General features: G+C 38.0%; 1 long non-coding RNA gene across 3 annotated transcripts in view; it reads right to left on the minus strand.

The window, feature by feature from the left end:
- Nucleotides 1-1,162: 1,162 nt before the first annotated feature.
- Nucleotides 1,163-23,126, minus strand: part of LOC127495009 (uncharacterized) — an 86,827-nt gene continuing 64,863 nt past the window's right edge. The window contains exons 4-6 of one of the 3 annotated variants that reach the window (XR_007925037.1): nucleotides 19,080-19,282; nucleotides 8,852-9,228; nucleotides 1,163-7,527 (exon numbers count right to left, since the gene is read on the minus strand). This is a non-coding gene — a long non-coding RNA (uncharacterized LOC127495009). The other 2 variants (XR_007925036.1, XR_007925035.1) reach the window with 2 other exon arrangements.

A 23,126-nucleotide genomic window follows, 5' to 3' on the forward strand; every position in this document is an offset into this window, starting at 1 on the left:
CGCTATCTAGGGGGCTCTTGAGCAGCGATGCCCTCTGTTTGGCACCAGGAAGTAAACAGACGTCTGTCCTGAAATACTGAGGGGGCTTGATATGAGTGACTCATCCATGATCTATTTATAAAAATCAAACTTATATGTAATATTTATTATACATATATACATTTTTAAATAAAAAAATATAAATATATATATATATATATATATATACACACACATAAATATATATTCACTCACCGGCCACTTTATTAGGTATGCCCATTCAGCTGTGCTTGTTAACGCAAATATCTAATCAGCCAATCACAAGGCAGTATCTCAATGCATTTTAGACAAATTGTGGTTCAAATTGAACATCAGAATGAGGAAGAAAGGTGATTTAAAGGGTTATTTCACCCAAAAATTTAAATTCTGTCATTAATTACTCGCCCTCATGTCGTTCCACACCTGTAAAATACAGATTAAGATATTTTTCATAAAATCCGATGGCTCAGTGAGGCCTTCATTGCCAGCAAGACAATTAACACTTTCAATGCCCAGAAAGGTACTAAAGACACATTTAAAACAGTTCACGTGACTACAGTGGTTCAACCTTAATGTTATGAAGCGACGAGAATACTTTTTGTGTGGCAAAAAAAACAAAATAACGACTTTATTCTCTATTTACTCTATTAACAATATCTAGTGTTGGGCGATTTCAAAACACTGCTTCATGAAGCTTCGAAGCTTTACGAATCTTTTGTTTCGATTCAGTGGTTCAGAGTGTGAATCAAACTGCCAAAGTCATGCCCCCCAGTGGTGAACCATTGAAATTTCGAAACACTTGTCACGTAACAAAGCCTCGTTTACTGAAATCAAGTGACTTTGGCGCTCCGAATCCCTGATTCGAAACAAAAGATTCGTAAAGCTTCATGAAGCAGTGTTTTGAAATCGCCCATCACTAGATATTGTCATAAAGTCGTTATTTTGTTTTTTTGGCCCATAAAAAGTATTCTCGTTGCTTTATAACAAATAAGGTTGAACCACTGTAGTCACATGAACTGTTTTAAATATGTCTTTAGTAGCTTTCTGGGCATCTGAAAGTGTTAATTGTATTGCTGGCAATGCAGGCCTCACTGAGCCATCGGATTTTATGAAAAATATCTTAATTTGTGTTCCGAAGATGAACGAAGTTCTTATGGGTGTAGAACGACATGAGGGTGAGTAATTAATGACAGAATTTTCATTTTTGGGTGAACTAACCCTTTAAGTGACTTTGAACGTGGCATTTCAGAAACTGATGATCTACTGTGATTTTCAAGCACAGCCATCTCTAGGGTTTACAGAAAATGATCCAGAAAAGAGAATATATCCAGTGAGCAGCAGTTTTGCGAAAATGCCTTGTTGATGCCAGAGGAGAATGGCCAGACTGGCTCAAGCTGATAGAAAGGCAACAATAACTCAAATAACCACTCATTACAACCGAGATCTGCAGAAAAGCATCTCTGAATGAACAACACGTCGAACCTTGAAGCATATGGGCTACAGCCACACTGGGTGCCACTCCTGTCAGCTAAGAACAGGACACTGAAGCTACAATTCACATGGGCTCACCAAAATTGGACAACAGAAGATTGGGAAAATGTTGCCTGGTCTGACAAGTATCGATTTCTGCTGCAATTTCAGATGGTAGGGTCAGAATTTGGCTTAAACTACATGAAAACATGGATCCATCCTGACTGTATCAGCAGTTCAGGCTGCTGCTGGTGGTTTAATGGTGAGGGGGATATTTTCTTGGTACACTTTGGCCCCTTATACCAATTGAACATAGTTTAAATGCCACAGCCTACGTGAGTATTGTTGCCGACCATGTCCACCCCTTTATGACCACAGTGTATCTTCTGATGGCTACTTCCAGTATGATTATGCGCCATGTCACAAAGCTCAAATCATCTCAAACTAGTTTCTTGAACATGACAATGAGTTCACTACACACAAATGGCCTCCACAGTCACCAGATCTCAATCCAACAAAACAACTCTGGGATGTGGTGAAACGGGAGATTCACATCATGGATGTGCAGCAACTGTGTGAGTTTATATATTAAGTAGTCAAAACACACTAAAAATATACATTTTAGCAGGCTTGATGTGAGTGATTCATCCATGACCTATTTATAAAAATCCATTAGGCTGAACAACGTAAACGTGACCCATTAAAGACCACCATTTCCTGCAGGCTGTTGATGGCACATCACAACATCATTTGCTTTCCAAAAATGTCAACCTTTCCTCATGGACCCTGCTGTCTGAGAATTCCTACTCTCTGAGAGTCACTTCCTGTCCCTGTATTCCAGTGCGCAGTGTCCTCGTGGCCAGAGGAACGCTGCAGTCCCCTTCCTTACTGATCTCTAGAGAGGCCATCGGTCGAGGAACAAGGAGAGGGGGCCATTATGGCAGGGGAGACAGCGGTGCTGCGTTACATGATGAAGGTGCTGCTACACATTGTTTCCAGTATGAAAAGCTGGACTGTCACACCCAGGGTGAGGAGGAGCACTATAAGAGACTAAATTTAGAAAGAAAATACCAAACATTCTTATGAGGACTTGTGTTTGTTCCTGTGATTATGGATACATGAATGCTTTAATATCATATTGCATAATATACTACCGTTCAAAAGTTTGGGGTCAGTAGGATTTTTTTTTTTTTTTTTAAAGAAGATACTTTTATTCAGCATGTGTTAAATTAGTAAAAACAATGACAGTAAAGACATTTATAATGTTACAAAAGACTTTTGAACTTTGTATTTATCAAGAATCCTGAAAAAATGTATCACAGTTTCCACAGAAATATTAAATCCAAAAATTAAAAAAATTGTCATCATTTACTCCCCCTCATGCCATTCCAAACCCATAAGACTTTCATTCATCTTCAAAACACAAATTAAGTAATTTTAAAAGAAATCTGAGCGATTTCTGTCCCTTCATTGACAGTCCATGCAACTACCACTTTGTCGCTTCAAAAAGTTCATAAAGAGATGAAACTAATATAAATCTAAAACTAATCCATATTAATTTAGTCCAAATTTTCTGAAGAGACTTGATCGCTTTATATGATGAACAGACTGAATTTAGGCTTTTATTCACATATAAACATTGAACAAAAATGTTTATTTTTGGGTGAACTGTCCCTTTAAGCAGCACCACTGTTTTTAACATTGATAATAATAAGAAATGATTCTTGAGCACCAAATCATCATATTAGAATGATTTCTGAAAGATCATGTGACACTGAAGACTGGAGTAATGATGCTGAAAATTCAGCTTTGAATTTTGCCATTACATTTTAAAATACTAAATAGAAAAGTTACTTTAAATTGTAATCAGGGTTATTATCATTACCTAAACCTAAAACCAACCATTACTTAAAATAAACAATAATATATATATATATATATATATATATTAGGGCTGTCAAAATTCATGCAAATTCATTTTAACAGCACTAATTTTATTAACGCGCGATTAGCGCAGCGCACATTTTCTGTTTGACCCGTGGCCTAGCCCGTAGTTGGAAAATGGAAATGCAGCAAAGGAGGCTGTTCACATGTCAAGTCTAAAAACGCGTGGAAAGCGCAGCCGCGCCGTTTTCTCCTTTTTTCCAAAGCACTTGCGCTCCCGTGGCGTCTGTCGTTGCTATGCAACCATGAACTGTGCTCTCCACGACGATGAGGAAGTTTCAGCAAAGGATAACCCCACAATGATGAAAATTGTTATTGTTCTTTCAAACATTTTATAAAATAAATAAATATCAGCTGTTTGGTTGAGTTTTCGATGTTTTGTTACGGAAATAATGTAAAGATTACTGATTAAAATGTGCGATTAAGCTGCGATTAATCACAAGTTAACTCATGACAATCATTCGATTAATCGCGATTAAATATTTTAATCGATTGACAGCCCTTATATATATATATATATATATATATATCCCATATATATATATATATATATATATAAATGATCTTACTTCAGCAAGTTGCCAAGGCTCATTTTCATTTAGTTTAAATTTAAATACTAAAATAGCTAAAACTAAATGAACTAATACTTATAAATAAAAATGAATACTATACAGACATATTTAAAATAATTATAATAAAATTGTCAAAAACACACAAAAGAAAATCTAAAAATAAAATCTAATTCAAAATATTAACATGAACTGTAAGAGTATATTAATGATAATGAAATAACACTGAATGTAAATATTTCACAAAATTGTATTTCTGATTAAATAAATGCAGTTTTGCATAAGAGCAAAAGAGACTTCTTTCAAAAACATGTAAAAAAAAAAAAAATCGTACTGATCCCAAACTTTTGAATGATAGAAAAAAAAAAGAAAAAAAAAGACAGATTTGGAACAAACATGAGGGTGGGTAAATGATGACAGAATTTCCATTTTTGGATGAACTATATTGACACAGCATATGTCAGAAACAAAATGTAGCATTTACTATACACTGTAAGTTCAGTTGGAAAGAGTTGGAGTCGGGAGTTTCAGTTCCGGCAACAGTGAGAGTGCGACCAGGCTGGCAGTGCAAGGGTTAAGTCCCCCAGCACTGGGCCAGAATGTCTTGGCCGTTTCCTGTGGGCAGCCCAACCCTGACCTGTTGGCCCAGGCCCGGCTGCACTCACACGTAGACAGTTGACCCATGCATCCTGTCAGACAGTGACACCCCCGCGACTCCTCACAAACTTACATAAAAACACACGCATTAAGCGTCTCCATGAGTTTCCCTGATATAGATAGCTCCCTGCATGGGATAACATGGGACTCGTCCGATCCGAGGCTAGGGGCATTATTACACTAATAGCATCAACCATCCGCACACACACCAGGTCAACAAGTGCTTTACCTCTTCTTGGCTATATACAATCGTCTATGCCTCTCTATTTGGGTCTGGACAGCCAGAGTGGGCGCACTTGCTCCTGTACATCCATGGCCATCTGTGTGCGAGCCCAAACGGAAGGTGTCAGGAAGCGAGGCCAGAGTCCAGAGGCCAGAACAATGAAGGTGCACCATTCTATTTTACTGCACAGGACTGACTGTTACCATTTTCCTCTCGAAAGAATGTACATGTGTGTCTATGTGTGTGTGCCGGTCTGGTTTGTCCATCAAGCCCGTGCCGCTGTGTCCCTGTGTTTCCCGGCGGCACGGTGTGCATCGTACGTGTCGAAGGTTGCATCTCGCATGTTGCGTGTGGCGGGACCTGTCGCATTTCCGGCCTTAGCTTGTACTCTGATGTCATGCTCTGTGGGGGGTTTGGGCAGAATGCCGTGGGGGGCGGACACTAGATGTAATGCAATCAAGCTCATTACAGCAGGATTAGACTGTAAGAGGGGGTGCATTTGAAGAACTTTCCTTTCACCCTCATAAAATAGGTTTAGAGTACTGCAGAAGGTTCACGTATAGTGGAGATAGATAGATAGAGTCAGATGAGATAGATAGATAAGAAATAGATAGATAGATAAGAAATAGATAGATAGATAGATAAGAAATAGATAGATAGATTAGAAATAGATAGATAGATAGATAGATAGATAAGAAATAGATAGATAGATTAGAAACAGATACAGATAGATAGATAGATAGATAGATAGATAGAAGAAATAGATAGATAGATAGATTAGAAATAGATAGATAAGAAATAGATAGATAGATTAGAAACAGATACAGATAGATAGATAGATAGATAGATGAAAACTATCTATCTGTCTGTCCTCCGTCCGTCTATCTATCTATCTATCTATCCTCCTTCCATCCATCCATCTTTTCTATATATCTATCCATCCGTCCGTCCATCTTTTCTATCTATCCATCTATCTATCTATCTATGTCTGTCCTCCGTCCGTCCGTCCATCCATCCATCTTATCTATCTATCTATCTGTGTCTGTCCTCCTTCCATCCATCTATCTTTTCTATTTATCTATCCGTCCGTCCGTCCATCTTTTCTTTCTATCTATCTATCTATCTATCTATCTATCTGTACGGTGTGCATCTATCTATCCATTCATCTATCTATATATCTATCTGTCTGTCCTCTGTCCGTCCGTCCATCTATCTATCTATCTATCCGTCTGTCTGTCATTCTATTTGTCTATCTATCTATCCGTCTGTCTGTCATTCTATCTATCTATCTATCTGTCTGTCTGTGTCTGTCCTCCTGTCCTGTGAGTTATACTTTTTAACATTTAAAAAAAAAAAAAAAAAAAAAAAAAAAAAAAAATTCAAAATCAGTTCAGTTCTGAATGGTGCACAACCCTAATGTGAACGCACTTACTGTATCTCTTCCCAGTTTCACATTTCTGTGCATTAGTCCTTCAGTGCATCAAGTGCAGGGCAGCATGTTTAAGTCTCCAAATCCACTGGCGTGTTTACTGGCTTCACATATTAACACTCCTGTTAAAGCAGCAAGGGGTAGCCTTTGGCTAACAAGCATAACAGAGGGGATACCCTCATCTGATGTGGCACATTTTGGCTTTTAGACAACTAAAACATGACTTAATATACTGCCACCAAACTATGGCTGGTCAAATCGCAAACTTGTTCTGCAAGAACAGAGGCCATTTCCAAGTTTTTCTAAAAAAGGCATAAACATTTCACAAACACCTCTTTTACTAAAGCATTTGGACTGTACTTGTTGGTTCACTCTTTTTTTTTGCTAATAAAACCCTCCACTTTTCACGTCTGCGACCCATATGAGTTGTTCATTTAAGAGTTTACTGTAGCAGGCTGCTCCCTTTGATGAATCGGCCCAGATAATATGTTGCAATTACCAGGCCAGGACCAACCTGTGTGAATAAAACATGTCAAGTGTAAATCTAGCTCCGTGTTCTAGATGACACCCGGCCCTGGAGTCCCCCCGTGTGTAATTAGAACCAAATGCTGGGGTGCGCGAGTGGATGCATGAGTGTTTGCACTCGCCTTCTCTTCTCCATCTCTAATCAGAGAGCCCCTCCAGGATGGAGTGAGAGCTCAGGGGGTGTTCATAAATCAGGACCGGCCTGGAAGGACCTGCACAGGCAAGCAGGAACAACTGTATGGATACAACTATGCCAAGTCTGCATTCTCTGGGATAGGACATGTTCCAGTCCACTGAGATGAGATCAGACTTGATTGCACTGGCTATTCGGAGAAGGCACAATTTGATGTCATTGATCCTCATATTTGGAACTGTCCAGAAATTAATTGGAAGCCAGTGACACCTTTCCATTCCTTGTCCACCTTTCGCTTAAAGACCCTGGGAACAAATTTTGACATCCCCTTGACATCTTTCCATCTTACTCTCTCTCAAAGTCTTGATTCTCTTTTTTGCTCCATTCTCTCTGGAGCCCCTTTCTGTTTCAGGCCCTCCATCCCCTGTTGGACCTTGCCTCTCCTTTCTCCCACATCTGGACAGGCAGCTGGGGCTGGCCGGGTTTCAGCGCTGGGGGTGGGGGTGGCCGCTTGGAGCAGGAGGGTGGGGGAAAGCTATCCATTGCAAAGCCCAGGGCACTGTAAAAAAAGGGGATAGCTTACAAAAAAATAAAGGATTTCACACATACACACATGCAGTGTACAGCCAAAAGTGTGAGAAGTGTAAAAAAAAAGTTAAACCAAATCTCTTATGTCTCTCTCAGTCTATCTATCAAAGTGTCTCCCCACACACTAATAAAGTGCATTAAAGAGGGCAGAAAGGAAGTAAGGGAAGGAGAAAAAAAGAGTGAGACAGAGTGAGAAACAAGCAAAGCTGGAGAAGATTTGGTGAGGGCAATGATGATTATAATGTCATAGAAAGTTTCACCTTTGTCCAGTGTCTAATCTGTTTGTCTATCTATCTATCTGACTATCTGACTGTCTATGACCTATAAACCCATCTAGTAAAAAAATATGGATTTCTTTTAATTTCAATTGATTCAATTGAATTAAATGCCTAGTTCTGTCATGAAACTCTAGATGGTGCAGGCTGATGGGTCCTTAACGCAAGCTGGTGATATTTACAGCGTTAACTACTTGGCACAAGCTGACTGGTTCATATCGCATCTGCAGCCAGTGAGCTTGCTTGCTCAACATTTAAATGGCTGGTTTCCATTTACTACAGCAGTATGCAGCGCACTTTCAGAGTTCGTCTAAAACCCTCCACCTTCCCCAGCTCCACAACTATAGATCTGCTATGGGTTATCGATATATGCTATTTGTGCAGCAGCAGCATGTCTACATACTCACAGCAGCGTATCGGCGTATGTATTGTCAGTAGCAAGTTCCTGTACTTATTCTGCAGCAGCAGCAATAATCTACAACAACAGCAATAATCAACAGCGGCAGCAATTCAGCAGCAGCATAGCAGATCTATTCCACCAAGACCAAATACATTAACATTGTCATATTCATTACCATGCTAAAAATATCCAGAGAGTTGTCATGATAAATAAAAAATGTAAATGATATGTTTAATTATATATATTTTATATACGTATCTTATTAAATAACATGCATTTAGTTTTCTTATTCTTGGTTTTTAGGGTAAGGCATATAGTTGCCTGAGATGCAAAGGTATAAATATATAAATATATAAACTAATAAACAAACAATTATAAACAAAAATTCAGATATGAAACTGCAATTTGGCATGATGTTTGGTACCCTAATTCAAATTCAGGAATTCAATTAGAATTTAAAAGGCATTCTCATTCAGTTCTGACTGGCACACAAGCCTAATTTCCACATCTTAAATGCATCAATTTAACCCAAGCGCTTCTTTAGAGCTCAGCAGAGGAAGAGACAGACCGACAGCGTGGGGAAGAAAAATAAAAACGTAGAGTAGGTTGGAATAACATACTTCACAGTCTCACGGTCATTGTTTTACATCCTAAGAGGTATGCTTTATCACCCTTCCGTCTATATGTGTGCTGCATTAATGATGCATGCCCTCTTCTTTACTTTGGAGCTGTTATTTTGATATAGATGGTTGCCTTGACGTCACAGTTATAAGCGAGTCCAAGTCATTGTGTGGGAAAGTGCAGGATGTGTGCACTGGCTATAAGTTGCACCTCCCTGTTGTGCCAGGATGACGGTAAAGAGGTCTTTTGTTTCAATTAGCGCTCTGTGGTCTACTTTCTCCATTATGATGAAAGGTCACGACCTCTGCTGGAGTTCACACAGGGACAAGCCGATCAGACCTCGTCTTGGCCAGCAGACTTGGAGCGGGTGGGGAGCCTGCATGAATATGGAAAAGATTTCTCTCACAATTTTGCATTTTCCAACTCATTTTGTGGAATACATAGACAGCTAGAGAGCCCAGAACGGCGCACTATAATCCTGCACGGTGAGTTCAACTCACTGGGGAGGGAGACTGTAGAACAGGCCCAGGAAGTCAGACAGGGAAGTGAGCCAGTCAGAGCAAAGGGTGTGTGAGAGTATGGCTAAGTTTGGAATGGCATACTAGATTATTACTGACTGAATAATGTGCAGTATACACTGTATACTGCACACTATTCTTCAAAAATAGTAAGTGAGTGGCAGCATTAAGCCTAAAGTATACTTTGGCTTTTACGCGTAAGCTAGGCTATGCATACATCACCCAACATAAATTTCATCATCAGCACGGTACGCACGTGGTGCTGTACATACTCTGGCTATGTGTCTGACTGTATGCAGCTATATACGCTAAGCTTTCATGTCAAAACTGAAGTATACTTTGGGCTTTACTGCTGAAAATGCTTTTTATTTATTTATTTTAATAAGATTAAATGACTTTGCTAGCAGGTTAATTTACTCGCCCAAATGCATCCTGAGATTAATCAGACAGTCATCGTTCACACGGTCAGTTTTTGGGATTGACAACTGTATTTACTTACATGAATAGGTGTAACCCCTCTACCCAGGTCCTACTTGCCCCGCTCTGCCCGTGCCTCGAACCTGGATCTCCGGCGTGGGAGTCGGACACTCTAACAAGGAGGCTAAAGGCTGCAACCCCTAGCGTCAGTTGCTAGAGCATCTCTTGAGATCAGAGAAGTGAGGTTTACTTGCACAGCAACTACTAGCTGGCCTCCGTTACACTCACCCCCCTAAACCTCACTCCCATCCGGGTCACGGCACCAACGTAACCCCTCTACCCAGGTCCTACTCGACCCTCTCTGCGCGGGCCTCGAACCCGGGTCTCCGGCGTGGGAGTCGGACGCTCTAACAAGGAAGCTAAAAGCTGCAACCCCTAGCGTCAGTCGCTAGAGCATCTCTTGAGATCAGAGAAGTGAGGTTTACTTGCCAGCAACTACTAGCTGGCCTCCGTTACACTCACCCCCCTAAAACTCACTCCCATCAGGGTCACGGCACCAATGTAACCCCTCTACCCAGGTCCTACTCGCCCCTCTCTGCGCGGGCCTCGAACCCGGGTCTCCAGTGTGGGAGTCGGACGCTCTAACGAGTTTACTCGCACAGCAACTACTAGCTGGCCCCCGTTACATAGGTGAGCCTCGAAATGTCCCGTTCGCACAACAGAATGCAGTAGCGTCGCGAATACTGTCTGTATGAACGTGCAATATGAGTCAAGCCCGTATCATAACAATAGTGACTGAAGTAATATCAAAGATGGCGGCGTCCATACAACTGAGAGGCGAGCATTTGATTTGCGCGTTAAACACAAAACTGACGGGAGCAGCTCCGGTGGAAAACAGTGACTGTCCAGTCCGGTTCCATTCACACAGCGCGGGTTTTTCGGGAATGCGGTTGCGAGTCCTGAAAATTTTCAGGTACGAGTTTGGTTATAGAAAGCGGTTGTCACACTCCTGTAAATAACTGAACTATGTGTGAAAGTAACAGTATTAAAGATCAAATACAGGAGTGCCTACCATTTTCTGCTGAACATGGTAGACACAACATAATCTAAAATTGGATGACAATAAAACGGACTAAAAATAATGAATATGACCTAACAAAATATTGACCAAATTTAAAGGATATTTTCATTGAAAGACAAAAAACTGTAAATTGTTAGTATGCTAAATTGCACTGCATGTGAGTATGTAATTGTCATCTTTAAATGGTTATTTTGCCTTTTTAAATGAAATTTTGTGTAAAAATGTTTCAGCATTTAGTAATTTGATCAAATAACATAAAGAGACTAAAAATCTATTTTAATATCTGTAATTATTTCCATTTTATGCGCAATGTACTGTGTGATATATTGTTGTTTTATGTGCGCTGTTTTACACTGCAAATTTCGGCAAATGTGGTAGGTAATTCACTGCAAAAAGATTTTCTGCATACTTTGCTCAGTATACACTACATACTGCATTAATAGTAAGACTAGTATGCTAGCATGTTATTCCGAACATAGCATATGTTTCTGTGTAGCCCGGGGAGAGCGAGAGTAGGTGTGTGCGTGTTTGTGTATAAAGGAGAGGCAGAGAGTGTGCTGCTCGCAGGGCTTGGGAAGGTGAACCCAGGCTTCTTTCGGTACAGGAAGCCCTTGATTAGTGCTAACGAGAATTGCAGGCTGTATTAATGCAACCACACACCTCTCCTTACCTCCTGCCATCTGCAGCACCACCACTCTCTGCCAGACACCATAAGCCCACGCAACAGTCACACAGTGCACACACACACTTCACATTCACCCTACACATGCATATCGCACATTCCCACCGTCCGTCCAAAACAACACACTCTCAGGTATAATGCAGACACTTAGGTGCACACAATCCATACATTTCAGAACAAAAGATTTAGGGTCAAACCCACAAAACCCCTTGCATTATGGGCCATATGTGATGTCGACCCCCATAGATGAGGTGCCTAACACCATTTGCATTGAGAATAGCCGGATGGGGATCAAAGTATGTGAGAAGATGGTGCAATGGAAAAGATGTAGATGGAGAAAAGGTCTGTGACACACACGTTATTAACTATTCCTGCAGATGGTAGAGAGGGGTGTTCTCACACACTGAGACATGGATACCCTCACATATTCTCCTCACTCTCCCACCCACACATCAACATGTGTTTCACATTCAGACAGGCCATGTGGAAATCTCCAGCCACCACTCTCTCTCTCACACACACACCTACACACATGTATGTTAATAAAGGATGGTGTGTCAGCTCAGATGAGATGTTTTTAAACTGGATGACCGCTGCTCTGCCACACACAACTGTACGGGCACAGATTGTAATTGGGTCATTGACGAATAAGGTTTTTAAAAGTGTAAAAAAAATAATGGAGATAAAATTAATTTTGAAGTTTTATTAAGTGTTAACAATGAGATTATGTGGTTTTTATAATCAATTAACAGTGCTTTTGTCATTTTTTACAAGATGGACAAAATTTGTCACCAAAAAAGTCATTCGGTTTAACCAAAAATTCGGTTTTACCAAATGACACTTTTGGTTATACCGCATGACGATATTTTGAAACAATGCTAACAGGCTGTTATCTAGCTAGCTAACTAGTTATCTTGCTAGGTAGCTAACAAAAGGACAATTAAACATTTTATATTTAGTACAAGTTTTTAAAATATTACAACATTTTCCATGTTTTATAGTGGTTGTACCAAATGACCTGATCTTTCGGGACATGCGTATGAGCAAGTGAAAATGTGAATTTTTCAAATAGTTAAGAGAGAGTTAGTTACTTTGCTTCATGACCATGTTGGTTACTCCGAATGACATCAATGAAATTCATTTTTCCGGACATTCTCATAACAAAGCAATTACTTCTACACATAATTTTAATACCATTTTGCACTATGTTGATATATGATGTAGATCATATATAATAAGAAACATATACATTTATTACATTTTAAGATATTTTAATCACAAATGAAATGGTTGTATTGGCCTTTGGATGGTTAAACCGAATGACACTTTTGACACTTCAAAATCTTTAAAATGCCTTTATATGTAGCAAAATATAATTGAAACCTTTTGGATTCAATAAAAGAGATCTAGTTGTACTACCTTACATACTTTGGATGTCATATCTTTGTTTTTTATTATTATTAAGGCCTTTGGACAAAAAAATGACCCGTCACGTCACTGACCCAATTATTGTAATGACAGAAACATAGTAGTCCATAAAACTAACAAGTAGTCTAAATGTGAAGCGACGAATCAGGTGAGATTGAAGTGAGTCATTGTAACTTTACAGGCTGCATTTAACTGGTTTATCAGTTTCTTGTCACTCATACCTTATCATTTCAGTATATGGCCTTTTTGCCATTTTAATAGAAAGTACAGCGAAGATTTACACTAATATTTCTATTATTTAATTTTATGAAATAATATAATTTCATAATAAAATTATTTTAATCTATTTAATATTATTTTCTAATAATATGTAAAGGACTAACAATTAGGAATGGATTGATTTAAAAATTATGGTTGATACCATAAGCTGATAATTATTTTCAAGTTATGGCCAATAACCGATAAATTACCAAAATAAAAATTTGTCTAAATAAAAGACAAATCAAACACAAAAAAGTAATAAATGCTACAAGTGAGTTATAATGTTTAGTATGAAAATTAATATTTATTTTGAGATTTGCTGAAGATTACATGTACCAGTACTACTAAATTAGCATTTTTAAAGATAAAAGTTATGAATGTTAGATGAATAACTAATATTGGCCAATACCTTTAATTAAAACAATGAAATATACTCTACTATTGGTTTAAAACTGATATAGTACAGATATATTGTGCATCCCTAAAATATTTTTTGCATTATTTTAATCACTGGATGACGCTCTAAACTGATAAGAGTTTGTAAAGTCAATATTAAATAAAAATTGACCAAGTTTACTTTGTTCCTGGTCTAACTGTGCATAAGTTATCGTCAATGTCAATTCTGACTAATAAAATCAAGTCCGGCCGTACATTTTCCTCATTGAATATCTTGTTTCACCCAGATATATGACATAACACAAGTAAAAGGGTTGTGAAATCTGTTTCATGTTGACTCTAGGGCCTCACGGTGCAACTGACTTAGTAACTGATGTAGCTATTTGGTTCTTGTCGTGCTGTCTAACATCAACAAACATCTTCGTCCAAAAATCTTCAGTTCAGCATCAGCTGACAAACTCACCACATCTTGAACAGCTCTGGTATACATTTCTCTATCACTGACAGACTGGACGTGCAAATGTGCTAATGTTATGGGAAATAGAAAGTGCAAACGTGTGTGTACTTATCTGTTTCTATGTGTGGTCAGTGCAAACATGTGTCTGATTTAGAATGAGGTCACATGTCTGAGTAAATGAGCAGTTTTTTTCCTCTGCGTGCTGAACATAATACATGACAAGCAGTGTGAAGGCCATCGAGTGTGTGTGGGCAGTGTGGGTGGACGGTGGGCAGACAGCGGTGTGTGTGTGAGCCCCTGAGGGGGGCAGACTGAAAGAATGAGCTGTGAGTAATCTGACAGGAGATGAGATGAGGAAACACATGGCATGGAGAGCATTATATCTCTAATTACATAAGAAGAGAAAAAACAGAGTGAGTGGAGAGTGAGAGGGGGTCTCACTCTGGTTTATCCAGATGGATAGCTATGAGACCCAGACAGTGTTCTGATGTCACCCCCTGTTTTCCTGGCCTGCCCAATAACTCCTGCACTTCCTGTCCCCAGTGCAGTGATGTCACAGGACAGCTGGGGATATCATGTCCCCCCCTTTCTCTCTCTCTCTCTCTCTCTCTGTCTTTCTTCCATTCTTCAATCAGTGCAATTCCTCTGAGACCAGAGACTGTTACAGAAGCACGTACCACAAACACACACACACACACACACACACACACACACACACACACACACACACACACACACACAGTGCTTAATTTAAAATTTAATTAACAATGCCAAGTCGATTGGATTACAATTCCTGAATTGAGTAGTACAGCAGAAAACAGGATGCACAATTGTAATTTGAACTTGAATTTAAGGATGTAGAAATAATTAAAGGAATGAAATGCCAAATAGGTTCCTTCTAATAATTATTAGATGAACATTAATTAATAATAGTTTGTTTTTTGTATGAAATGCCCATAGACATCATATATACACCACATATTATGGGGTATTTCCAGAAACATAACATGATATTGATTAATAAAATAGCACTGAATAAAATTATAAACATTCATATATGTTAATTAAATACTATTTTATAAATTAATTAAATTAAATATAATATTAAAACTAAAATTCATTTTATGGACCATAGAACAAAAGAGTTGATTTCCCAGAGTGCTTTAATTTACATTCAAAACGGAGCCAAACACCATGATTTAGATGAAGAAAACAGAACACCTAAGAAGTGATCTGTTCTGACACATTGTTGGATAAATGAAAATTCCCTGTTGTGCGACTGTTATTTATTTTTTTTGAAATGTAATCAATAAATTCCTTTTCTTGTGCTTTCAATTTAAATTTGAAGTCAATTTAATTTATATCCAATTCGTGATTTGAAAGGGGGGCAATTGGGTTTATGTGGACTTTCCATAGACATCATGATTTATACTGCACAAACTGTATATTCTATCCCCTAACCCTAAACTTACCCCTAAACCTACCTATCAGAATAATCTGAATAATATGATGTCATCAATGAGGGTACTTCTCTGATGTTCAGTCCATTCTGTCTATGGCAGCCTGACTAAACATCTGTGGTGGGCTTGAAGACACAATAGCTGCAGTGTTTGTCCTTACTGTACATACTGTCTCTGTCACACGTTATGAGGCTCATTTTAATGGCTTTCAAATGCTCCCTCAGTTCTAGCATAGAGCATGACATGAGAGCTTGAGTCTGTCTCCCTCTGAGTTTGATCAGCAGTGGCATGTTTGCTTTGCTCATTAGAGGTGAGTGACAGTGAACTCCTCACCGCTGGGACTGAGACAAGACTAGTGGAAGAATGAGATGAAAAAGAGACTGAAATTAGAAGGAGACTGGAACTGAGACAAAGATGAGTTTTGGACTGAGATAGAGATTGGGCTGGCACTGAAACAAAAATGAGGCAGATGAAACTGGCATAGTTTCATCTTATTCCAATACAGAAATAATTGTTTATTTCTCTTCCTGACATCGGTCTATAACATTCTCTTTCTCCACTGAGACAAAAATGTATTGAAGCTTGTTTCCGCCATGAAATATAAAATAAAAAAAGTAATTGCGACTTTTTATCTCGCAATTCTGACTTTTTTTCTCGCAATTCTGAAAGTAAGAACTCACAATTGTTATAATGTCAGAATTTTGTGATATATAGTCACAATTGCGAGTTATAATGTCAGAATTGCGTGATATAAAGTTAGAATTGCAAGTTGTAATGTCAGAATTGCATGATATAAAGTCAGAATTGCATGATATAAAGTCAGAAATGTGATTTATAAAGTCAGAATTGCATGATATAAAGTTAGAATTGTGAGTTATGTCAGAATTGTGAGATATAAACACAATTGCGAGTTATAATGTCAGAATTGCATGATATAAAGCCAGAATTGCGAGTTATAGTCAATATCCATGTCTCAGTGTGTGAGAACACCCCTCTCTACCATCTGCAGGAATAGTTAATAACGTGTGTGTCACAGACCTTTTCTCCATCTACATCTTTTCCATTGCACCATCTTCAATAATATAAACTCGATATAAATGATATAAAAAAAGTATATATCTCTATATCTCACAATTCTGACTTTATAACTCACAATTACGTTATAAAGTCAGAATTGTGAGAAAAACAATTCTGAGAAAAAAAGTCAGAATTGCGAGTTTATATCTCACAATTCTGAGAAAAAAGTCAGAATTGCGAGTTTTAAAGTCAGAATTGCATGATAAAAACTTGCAATTGTGAGAAAAAAGTCAGAATTGCGACTTTGAATCTTGCAATTCTGACTTTATAACTTGCAATTGTGAGTTTAAATCTCGCAATTCTGAGGAAAAAAGTCAGAATTGTGAGATAAAAAGTCACAATTACCTTTATTATTTTTTTATTTAGTGGCAGAAACAAGCTTCCATAAAAATGAAACCAGTACTGAGACTGAAACGAGACTAGCACTGAGATAAAGATGAGACTGGCACCGAGACTGAAATAAAAGTAGCACTCTGACAGACTGAAGCGAAAATGAGACAGATGAAACTGGCATCAAGTAGTGAGAGTGGCACTGAGACAGATATGGGACTGGCACTAAGACAGAGACGAGACTCCAACAGAAATGGATGGAACTGAGAAAGAGATGAAACTGGGCCTGAGACAGTGATGAGACTGACACTAAGACAGGAGTTGAGAGAGAACGAACTCCCTCCTGTATTTACCTCACTGTCACAGTCAAGTACTTCTCCAAATTCCATCACCACACTTACTGACTTGCCAACTTGTTTATTTATAAACAAATTACTCTCATAAACCTGCAACCAGAGAGAGTACAAACCATTGACCACACTCCTGTTCCTGTCCCGCCTTTCTCACCTCATAATTGTTCAGCAGACTGTGACAAAATAACTAGGAGAGACTCATTAGAAACAGCTGTCCCCTGATCTGATGTTAAACTCCGATATGATTTCCAGCTCCTCGCTCAACTCTCACACTCCCACAACCCCATTCATTCACCATCATCTCTTAGCCACACATAATTCACTCCAAAAACCATTCATTCTCCTGCTGAAAGAATGAGAGAGGTGGGAGGAGAGAGAGTGCTGAGGAGAAAAGGGGTGTGTTTGTGTGTGTATTTAAAAAGGGAATGAAGGAAAGAAAGTGGAAAGGAGAAGGGTATGGGGTCTGTGCCCCCCACCTACACACACTGTACATGCAGGGCAGCAGGACACCCCTCGTGGAAAATGAATACCCTGATCTCTGTCTCCTCGCTCTTCCCCTGCCCTGAACCCACCCTGTCCCCTGCTGGCCACTGTCCTTACCCAAACACATGCTCAGCGACACTTTCTCACACACACACACATGCTGTACAAATACATGCTGATGCAGGATTGGGTTTCATTAACCACTCCACATCAACACATCACACACACATATGAAACATACATACCACAGGGTTCTATTGTTTTAACACAGCTTATTAAAATATGAATGAAGCACATAAGATTATTAATTATTAATCAGAATTATTAATAAAGCATATAAAATGATTAATCTTAAATAATAATAATAAAGTATTATTTATATAATAAATTATTAATTTATAAATAATTATAAATTATGTAATTAATAAATAATTATATTTATAATATAAATGATATAGAATTATAATAAATTATATTTCCCTATACCCTCAAAATATTTTTGAATATATATATACACAGGTCTACAGGTCAAATGTTTGAGGTCAGTAAGATTTTTTAAAAGAAATGAATACTTTTATTCACCAAGGATGCATTAAATTGATCAGACATTTATAATGTTACAAAAGATTTTTATAGAAAAAGATTTATCTATTGATAAAAGATAATCTTGAAAAAATGTATCACAGTTTTCTGTTTTTAGCATTGATAATAATAAGAAATGTTTCTTGGGCACCAAATCTGCATATTAGAATGGGTTTTGAAGGATCATGTGACACTGAAGAAATGGATCCTGTATTAATCTTTTTTCAAGATTAATTAAAAACATTTTTAACATATTTGCTTTCTTAATATGCAAACCTGGTATTATCAATTCATCAGTGCACACTACTCAAAAAACTACAAAATGCAGTACCCTGCAACTTTTCATCACCTAACCAATTCCTCTTGCATAAAATAGATTCCAATTATATATTTTTTCTAGTTGAATACCCTGTTTCACCTAGAAATATGTCAGAAACTAAACTGATTGCGAATGTCAATTTATGTTGATGACTCACAGCATTATTCTAATATAAATGTGTATTTCTCTTCCTGACTTCGGTCTATAAAATTCTCTTTCTCCATCTCTTTAAGAGCAGAAGTCACCCAGGATTTACAGGTGTGTGGCTGTGGTTGTGAAAAAGCAAACAGGTATAGGAAATAAATAAAACAATAAAATAAAAGTACAATAAATAAAACATGACGAGACAAATATTTGTATCTCTATTTTTCTTTCTCCTCTACCTGATTGTCTGCTTGTTTTCCCTTACGACTCCCTGCTTCCGTTCCCAGGCTGAGAGGTGGGACTGTGGCCACAGAGCGCATACTTTCCAGTCCTGAAGGCCAGCAGCGGCTCCTCCTGTCCACACAGGCCTTCAAGAAACCTTGAGCTGATCTCAGCTCAGCTCATCAGCCACCTGCAGCAGGCACAGCGAACCTGGAGACCCCTACACACACAAACACATGCTTACTTAGGTATTTAAATAAGGACAAAATATAGAAATCTATAGTTTTTATATAAAGCAAAATTTTCTAATCCTAACTCTTTCCATGAAATACATATATATATATATATATATATATATATTTAAATTTTATATATTTGTGTTACTTTTTTTGTTTTTTTAAATAAATATTATTGATTTTTTTCCCTAGTTTCTGGGATCCAATTTCTCCCCAAATTATAGCTATGTTCTCAAATTGTCTACCTTTGTAACATGCTTGATTTATGCATTTAGTGCTGCTTAGTCAAACCTTGCCTTCTGTATAAACCCTGTAAACAACCTGAGAGCCTTGGCCCTCCAGAAACCATATTAATGAGACAGGAGAAGCCAGAGATGACTAAGTTTGTGTGTTTGCGCAGCCTCTGGCCTTCTATTAGACGGCTCTGCCAGCTTCCCTCTATTTTGCCAGTGGATTACCACACTGATCATCAACATGGGTGAAACTAAACAATGGCTGGCTGACCGTTGTGTTTCTTCTGTTTTATGTGATGCAATTGTAACAGTAAACCACTCTGATCTCATAATGTTACCCAGCATCCGAATCATTTGCAAAGACCCACACCCATGTGCCACTTCACTAAAGCTCTAAAGCAGATGTGCGGGTCAGGGGTAACAGAGAGAGATGTGTTATCAGCTGTGGTTATATATTCCATCAGACCAGTGCTTTGAAATAAACACACAAGGAAACCAGTGCAGACTGGAGAACAAAGATTCTATTTACAGCTGAGATCTTTGCTGAACCAGTGAGGATGAGCAGGTGTCTTATGTAATGCTTGCATTCAGCAGATATAAAAGATATAGATGTTCATGTTGTATTATTTAGTCTCATTTTTAGTTAGGAGTTGTTTTGCTTGTGTTTTTGTCTAAATTGATTGTAAAAACAGATGAGACTGGCACTGGGGCTGAAATAGAGATGAGTCTGAGATACATATGGGAATGAGAAAGAAATGAGACCAAGAGTTGAGACTGGCATTGAGACTATAGGACTATGACAAAGATGGGACTGAGATAGCGATTAGACCAGTGTTATTATTATCATCGTAAAAATTGAAATCAATTTTCATTAACTGAACAAAATTTTTAGATATATGGTATATTATAAAACTTTTACAACTCACCTGCATTAAAACTCTGCATTCATTTAATTATTGTTTTATTATAAATATATCTTATACATTTAAATACATTAATTACAATTATTTATATTTTACATTAATTTGTAAATTAACTTTGGCATCCCTAAAATACTAAAACTAAAATAAAAGATAAATAACCTGAAATTTGAAAACTCTGAAAAAAACATGGGCGATTTCAAAACACTGCTTCATGAAGCAGTTTTTTAAAATCGGCCATCACTAGATATTGTTGAAAAGTCGTTATTTTGTTTTTTTGGTGCACAAAAAGTATTCTCGTCGCTTCATAACATTAAGATTGAACCACTGTAGTCACATGAACTGTTTTAAATATGTCTTTAGTAGCTTTCTGGGCATCTGAAAGAGTTAAATAACTTGCTGGCAATGTAGGAGTCACTGAGCCATCGCATTGCATCAAAAATATCTTAATTTGTGTTCTGAAGATGAACGAAGGCCTTACGTGTGTGGAACGACATAAGGGTGAGTAATAAATGACATTATTTTCATTTTTGAGTGAACTAACCCTTTAAAGGGTATGTCTAATGCTATTTCATGCATTCTGACTTATTTACACTCTTAAAGAGTTTGATTCTTTTGCTAAACATGGCCAAAGTTTCAATAAACGAGTTGGACGTATGACAGTATTTCTGTGCCAAATACACTCCTTCAGGGTTCATATAAGTTTTGGAAAGTTTTTTTTTCTTTTTCTAGTATGGCCCTGTATGACGTGATAAATGGCTGGAATTCCTTGTATGGGCACTTCTCCTGGAACACATCAACCAGAGCGAGAGAGTTGCATCGAGGCGGAGAAAAGAACACAACCCTGCAGATAACAGGTATATGCCGTCATCGCGGTTTAAAATCGTTCCTAGTTCCTGCGGTGCGAACTCTGCAAAATCTGGGTACTTCAGCCAATAGTTCTAGGAACTATGAAAAGGTTCCTCCGGTGCGAAAGCCCCTATTGTGATGGGGCATTGTGTGTGTTTAAATACATTTGTTTAGCTGACCATCGATAGCTTGCAGACGATCGCTACACAAAAGCTGCGAGTGCTCGTCACTCTTTAGCTTCGCCCACGGCACGCTTCCAGGAGCTTGGTTGTTTTCGGAAAGAAACTGTACAGCGTATCTGTCTTTTATAAATCTGATAAAAACTAAAGAGTCTTCAGAGATATGAAGGATGCTATACTACTCTATAGGTACTCAAGATTAACATGAGTGTTATGTACCCTTTAAACATTTTAAAATTACACAAATTAGTGGATTAACTTTGGAAGCACTAAAATAAAATAAAAAATAATAATTCAAATTAAAAATATTAAACTATAATAAGACAGCGAAGAGAATGGGACTTGGTACTAAATAAATGGTGCTTGTGATTCTTAACGATATGAATGTCTGAAAGAGTGGGCGACCTTAAACATCTTTAGCTCATCTCAGTTCAGTTTTGAAACGGCATCAGTGGTTCTGTTGCAAGCAGGCCTGATGAGAAGGTGTGAGTCAGTGTACTTGTGCTGGTGGTTCATGGGCTGGTGGATGCAGTTGGAGCTTGACTCATGGAGGTCAGAGGAAGATGTCAAGGTTCTTATTGAATTACGCTCGGAGCGCAGGCAGGGAGAGCGTGGGGCCGACAGACGGGACAGAGAGCTCTCTGTGCCATGCTCTCCAGACAGGAAACTGCCAGTCTCTTTCAGATTAAGCCTGCTTCCTCTCTCCGCTCTCACCTCTCCACGACCCGCAGACCTTGTGACCTTTTACTCTGAAGAAGAATGGCACGGGTCCAGCGGGTATAAAAAACACACCGACACAAACACACTAAAAACAGTTACATTCTTCCCTTTCGAAGCAATACCTAAATCTGATTCAAAAACAGTATGGGCACTGCTCTGGAATGCATCGCTAAAGCATTCAACAGACAGAGAGAGAGATCGTGAATTAAAATGTCAATACTCCATCCATATACAGAGAACTCCCTAGATCCCTGCTCACTCTTTCCCTCCCAAACAAATAGTGGCAGTAATTTTTCCCTCTCACTGAGTTTTACGAGCAGTAATGTGAAGCACCTGTAACCACACTGAAGCCAGACCAGTACTGCAGGAGGCTGTCTGTGACCTGAACCCTACACAAACATGCACATACGTACACAAACACAAAGACAAACAACAACAAACACAGATATACATGTGCTGTAGGCCATACAGTAGTGGAAAACAAAGTGGTATAATAACTCCATGTCAGCAGGCCGCCATATCTAGAGAAAGAGTATAGTCGTATGTGAGCAGTATGACTTGAGTTTGTCCCTTCATCACTAAATTTAAGCTCAATTTGACAATTTTTTTGCTAATTTACAATCATTAGACTTATTCTTCATCTTTAGTTTATCTTTCTTAATTACTAGTTCAATTAATATTAGCTCTTTTAATTTATTTATTTTTTTGTTTACATTTTTTTTTTTTTAGCTTTCTTAGTGTACTCTAAACTGTTATTTAACATTTTTTTGTTATTAAAATCAACAAAATAAAATAAATTTAAAATAAAATATAAATTTTTTTTGTAAAATGTAATTTTAAATAAAATACAAAAAACTGAAAAAATATACATATTTTATTTGGCATTACTGATATTTCAATTTCAATTTTTTTAATTTTAAATGTACT

The sequence above is a fragment of the Ctenopharyngodon idella genome, chromosome 15 (genome assembly GCF_019924925.1).
Source record: "Ctenopharyngodon idella isolate HZGC_01 chromosome 15, HZGC01, whole genome shotgun sequence".
Taxonomy (NCBI): Eukaryota; Metazoa; Chordata; class Actinopteri; order Cypriniformes; family Xenocyprididae; genus Ctenopharyngodon; species Ctenopharyngodon idella.